This window comes from Aptenodytes patagonicus, chromosome 2 (genome assembly GCF_965638725.1).
Source record: "Aptenodytes patagonicus chromosome 2, bAptPat1.pri.cur, whole genome shotgun sequence".
In the NCBI taxonomy this organism is placed as follows: Eukaryota; Metazoa; Chordata; class Aves; order Sphenisciformes; family Spheniscidae; genus Aptenodytes; species Aptenodytes patagonicus.
The window spans coordinates 153,509,039-153,514,810 of record NC_134950.1 but is presented as its reverse complement, the minus strand read 5'-3'; positions in this window follow the sequence as shown (position 1 = coordinate 153,514,810).

The window sequence follows — 5,772 nt, the reverse complement described above, 5'->3', positions numbered from 1 at the left end:
TATGTATGGTTGCATCAGCAAATTATATTGGTGTTTATAATTCTGCCCTTCATGTTCAGCTGTGCATTAATTTGAGTCCCAATATTTAAGTTCTGCCAAACTGTCACACTTAACCTCTCCGAACTCATGGCTGATCAGGTGGGTCTCAATAAGTTTTAATGGCTGGTCAATTTAAAATCCATCTAAGCTAGTTTTAATCATACAGTATTTTGATGAATGTTCTCCTGGCTGTTACACACTGTTCAAATATAATTGTATTCTGAAGACAAAAATATTCTGAAGTCTTTTGCAGAGTTGGAACAGAGGATCATCTTACGCCTAGACCCTGCCACCTTTTCTCTTTTTGACCTTGTTTTGTCCCATTAGACTACCAACAAAGATTTAAAGGAAATTCAATTAAATAGGGAGCAAAGATGTCCGTCTTGGGAGTGACTTGCCCAAAAATAAATGTTGGTGTCTGCTGGTGTCAGGTGGCTATCAAGCCTGGCCCACTGCTCTTTTAAAGGTGTCTTTGGATAGTAGTAGAAAGACTGTTGGTGCATGGATATAATGCCTCAGGAAATTTTCACTGGTTGGACATGGAAAAGGACTTTCTTGGAAGTATCTCACTGTGTATGTAGTCAGGTCAATATACCTTTTGTATCCAGCCACCTGATGCTGTAAGGGACTAACAAAAATCTTGCAGGGAAGGTACTTAAAATTCAGCTGAAGCTGTTACATAAAAGTCCTTTGAGTAACAGAGAGAGGCTAGTCTCAGAGTCCTCGGTCCTGTTATTTATCCTTGTTGGATACTCCCATTCCACATCACAAAACTTAGTGTGTAATTAAGCCAAAATTAACACATAAGCAATCAGGTGCAATGTTATGCTAGAAAATTTACAGCAAAAATCACTTCTCTGGGGGCTTTGTTACTTCTTGATGCTACCTCGTCTCTTCCCAAATCCAAAATGGATTGGTTTAGAATCTTCAAATTTCTTGAGTGCCACTTGATTCTGAAATAGAGGTTATTAAGGGGTATAATTAGCATTTCACAAATTTATTTCTAGAAATATAATTAGTGGGGGAAGAAAGATATTATTAGAAATCTTTCAGTGACTAAAAAAAGATTTGAATGCCTTTACTTCTTAATAATAATCAACACAATTATTCAGGATGGTTTCCCCCGGATATACAGCTGTTCAAATATAAATACAGTTGTTCAAATGTAAATAGTGGTATCATAACGTGAGGCACAATATAGATATTTAACTACAGTTTTCTGAAAGTCCAGTCTGAAGTTCAAGCAACTTGCACAAGTCAGCCTGGGTTAACATTCCTTGGGCAGGTAGTAAGTGCTCTTCTGCAGCCATTGGGATTAGCATTTGAGCTGGCGACACCTCCAACACCTCCAGGTAAAAGGAGTGGGCTGCTGGGGGGTCTGTAGAAGCCCTTCAGCAGTGGGCTACATTCCCAACCTATTGAAACATTGGCGTTGATGTCTCTTCTCGGATAATTGCAAGCAAAATAGCATGTTGTGATGAAATGTGTGAACATCAGCATTACCAACTGCAGTGAAATGAGTTACACTGCAAGTAAGTGACAATATGAAGATGAACATACCTGTGCCTACAGGGTAAATACAGCAGCACTGCAACTTGGGCCCTGGTCTCCAATTAGGTTGTCCTGGTTTCGGCAGGGATGGAGTTAATTTCCTTTCTAGTAGCTGGTACTGTGTTTTGGATTTAGGATGAGAACAAAGTTGATAACGCACCGATGTTTTAGTTGTTGCTAGGTAATGCTTACACTAACCAAGGACTTTTCAGCTTCCCATGCTCTACCGACTGAGAAGGCTGGAGGTGCACAAGAAGCTGGGAGGGGGCACAGCCAAACTGGCCAAAGGGACATTCCATGCCATGTGATGTCGTGCTCAGTACATAACCTGGGGAAAGCTGGCCGGGGGGCTGCTGCTTGGGGACCGGCTGGGCATCGGTTGGCGGGTGGTGAGCAATTGTACTGTGCATCACTTGCTTTGTGTATTATTATTATTATTATCATATTATTATTATCATTTTATTTCAATTATTAAACTATTTTTATCTCAACCCACGAGGTTTTCTCACTTGTGCTCTTCCAATTCTCTCCCCCATCCCACCGGAGCGGGGGGGAGTGAGCAAGCGGCTGCGTGGTGCTTAGTTGCCAACTGAAGTTAAACCATGACAGTCCTTTTTGGCGCCCAACGTGGGGCTCGAAGGGTTTGAGATAATAACAGATTAACCGGAGTGTATTAAGGAACTTATATCTGTTAATAGTTGTGGGTCACAATGTTGGTTTCTCTGTTCTCGATATTGATTTGTATAATCTGGATTGTGCTCTTTTCTTTGCTGTACATGTTAAAGATTGGTGTTGGTTTTTGCAGTTTGCTGTGGTCTGCAGTGAATAATGATGTCTTGCTTGTGAGGTTTGTTTTTAGAACATTGACCTTGACGTTAGTGTGGTATGTAAGTTTCGCAATGAAGCCGTTACTGTACCATGGATACCATTTTGTGGAGACAACTAGCAATTACAGTAACTTTTCTGAGAGGTTTTTTATGGAGGAAATACAGAATGGCAGTGTCACTACCTTCTTCTATGATGTTTCCTCCTTCATTACAGTAACTTTTCAGTATTTTGAACATCCTTGGGCAGTTAAGATACTTCTATTAATACTTCTTGGGAATATTGTTTCGGTTTTGTCTAAAGTTGGTAAGCAATTTAAGAATATCATCCAGAGATCTGCCCCAAGGCTGAATAATTATGAGTGGCAGGGTGTGTGGGACAAGATGGGCAAGTACCTAGGCCAATGGGCACCCCCAGTGTTTTGGAACTTCACCCCTGAGCAAGTGCAGAATCCTGAAAAGTTAGTAGAATATTTGGAAAAAGTATGCAGTCACCCTGGCAACTCCAGAGAGATGCAGATCATTGCAACGTGCTGGGGCCTGGCCCATGCCTACCGAGCCCTGTTCAACACCATTCAGTGCCCTCAAAGGGAAGAGAAGGTCTCTGGCTCTGACAGTAAAATGACACGCACTGTGGCCACTCGGACCCGGGCAACGCGCCCTGCGGCCACTCCAACCCCAGCGACACGCCGTGCAGCCACTCAGACCCCGGCGACAGGCCCTGCAGCCACTCCGACCCCAGCAACATGCACTGCAGCTACTCAGACTCCGGCAACAGGCCCTGCGGCCACTCAGACCCAGGCAACACGCACTGCGGCCACTCCAACCCCAGTGACAGGCCTTGCGGCCACTCAGACCCCGGCGACATGCACTGTGGCCACTCAGACCCCGGCGACAGGCCCTGCGGCCACTCAGACTCCGGTGACATGCACTGCGGCCACTCAGACCCCAGCGACACGCCCTGTGGCTGAACCAAAGAACCAGCCTGTGCCGGTAGCGGTCGCCCCTGTACACAAGAAGAAATCTTGGAAGCGGAAGTCGGCTCGTTTAGTAAGGGAGGAAGAAGCTTCTTCTAAAAGGGGGCTGGAGGAAGAAGTGTACGAGACAGATGACCCTAGAGAAGGGCCATCACGAGAACAGCAGGAGGAGAGCCGGCCGCTGATCAGGGAGGAAGAAGAGGAAGAACTCATAAACGAGGCAGTGACCACCCGATCTCTATCCCTGAGTGAGCTGCGAGATATACGAAAAGATTTCAGCCGCCATCCAGGTGAGCATATTGTCACCTGGCTGCTCCGATGCTGGGATAATGGGGCCAGTAGCCTGGAATTAGAGGGTAGGGAAGCCAAGCAGCTGGGATCCCTTTCCAGGGAAGGGGGCATTGACAAAGCAATTGGAAAAGGGACACGAGTCCTCAGCCTTTGGAGGCGACTCTTGTCAAGCGTGAAGGAAAGGTATCCCTTTAAGGAAGATGTCATATGTCGCCCAAGCAAGTGGGCCACCATGGAGAAGGGTATCCAGTTCCTGAGAGAATTAGCTGTGCTGGAGGTGATTTATGATGACCTGAACAATGAACAACTATCCAAAGATCCAGACGAAGTCAAGTGCACACAACCCATGTGGCGGAAGTTTATAAGGAGCTCACCATTGTCATACGCCAACTCATTGGCAGTGATGACCTGGAAAGATGGAGAGGAACAAACAGTGGATGAATTGGCTGGTCAACTCCGGCAATATGAGGAAAGTCTTTCTTCCTCCCTCATCTCGGCTGTGGAGAAACTGTCCGAAAAACTGTCCCGGGAGATCCAGCAACTCAGAGAGGATAGGTCCTACTCCTCACCTGTACGGACCAGTATCTCGGCTATTAGAAGTAAGCGTTCTTTTGCTCAAGAGAGAGAACATAAAGGGTACACACCACGGGGCACCCTATGGTTTTATCTGCGTGACCATGGAGAGGACATGAGGAAGTGGGATGGAAAACCTACCTCAGCCCTAGGGGCACAGGTACGTGAATTGCAAGGGAAAACAATCACAGAAAGAGGTTCTTCCAGGAAAATTGCTGCTCCAGTTTCCAGTGGGCAGTTCCCCAGAGAGAGTAGAAGGGCTGATCTTACTCCTGATCTTAATGAAGAAACTTCTGACTCGTACGTACAAGAAATGAGAAATGAATACTGTGATGAGGATTAGAGGGGTCCTGCCTCCAGCCAGGGGGAGGAAAGGGACAACCGGGTTTACTGGACTGTGTGGATTCGGTGGCCTGGCACATCAGACCCACAGGAGTATAAGGCTCTAGTAGACACCGGTGCACAGTGTACCCTAATGCCATCAAGCTATATAGGGGCAGAACCCATCTGTATTTCTGGGGTGACGGGGGGATCCCAACAGCTATCTGTATTGGAAGCCAAAGTGAGTCTAACTGGGAATGGGTGGCAGAAGGAGTGAGTGGCCCAGAGGCCCACAGGCTCCGTGCATCCTTGGCATAGACTACCTCAGGAGAGGGTATTTCAAGGACCCAAAAGGGTACCGGTGGGCTTTTGGTATAGCTGCCTTGGAGACGGAGGAAATTAAACAGCTGTCCACCTTGCCTGGTCTCTTGGAGGACCCCTCTGTTGTGGGGTTGCTGAAGGTCGAAGACCAACAAGTGCCAATCGCCACCACCACGGTGCACCGGCAGCAATATCACACCAACCGAGACTCCCTGATTCCCATTCATGAGCTGATTCGTCGACTGGAGAGCCAAGGAGTGATCAGCAAGACTCGCTCACCCTTTAACAGTCCCATATGGCCAGTGCGGAAGTCTAATGGAGAGTGGAGACTGACAGTAGACTATCGTGGCCTAAATGAAGTCACGCCACCGCTGAGTGCTGCTGTGCCAGACATGCTAGAACTTCAATACAAATTGGAATCAAAGGCAGCCAAGTGGTATGCCACAATTGATATTGCTAATGCGTTTTTCTCAATCCCTTTGGCAGCGGAGTGCAGGCCACAGTTTGCTTTCACTTGGAGGGGCGTCCAGTACACCTAGAACTGACTGCCCCAGGGGTGGAAACACAGCCCCACCATTTGCCATGGACTGATCCAGACTGCACTAGAACAGGGTGAGGCTCCAGAACACCTGCAATACATTGATGACATCATCATGTGGGGCAACACAGCAGGAGAAGTTTTTGAAAAAGGGAAGGAAATAGTCCAAATCCTGCTGAAGGCTGGTTTTGCCATAAAACAAAGTAAAGTCAAGGGACCTGCACAGGAGATCCAGTTTTTAGGAATAAAATGGCAAGATGGATGTCGTCAGATCCCAATGGATGTGATCAACAAAATAACAGCCATGTCTCCACCAACTAGCAAAAAGGAAACACAA